The sequence below is a fragment of the Phaethon lepturus genome, unplaced genomic scaffold (genome assembly GCF_000687285.1).
Source record: "Phaethon lepturus isolate BGI_N335 unplaced genomic scaffold, ASM68728v1 scaffold43869, whole genome shotgun sequence".
Lineage (NCBI taxonomy): Eukaryota > Metazoa > Chordata > Aves > Phaethontiformes > Phaethontidae > Phaethon > Phaethon lepturus.
In genome coordinates this window covers 20,440-20,659 of record NW_010562153.1, presented here as the reverse complement: position 1 = coordinate 20,659, position 220 = coordinate 20,440, and positions in this window count along the sequence as shown.

The following is a 220-nucleotide window of genomic DNA, read 5'->3' as shown; positions in this document are numbered from 1 at the left end:
AGGCACCTGGGAGCTGCCCTTCCTCCCCACGGCTCCTTCCCGCCCCGGGCCCGCCCGGGCTGAGGGAGCGTCTCCTTGGAGACCGCCTGGCCGCCGGAGGAGGAGGAAGAAGCAGCAGCAGAGCGCGTCTCCGGCGGCGTGTGCTTCCGCCTGTTGTCGCCGGCCTGGCCGGGAGGAGGGGGGGGGCGTGCCGGGAAACCTCCCTGGGCGCTGCCGGGGC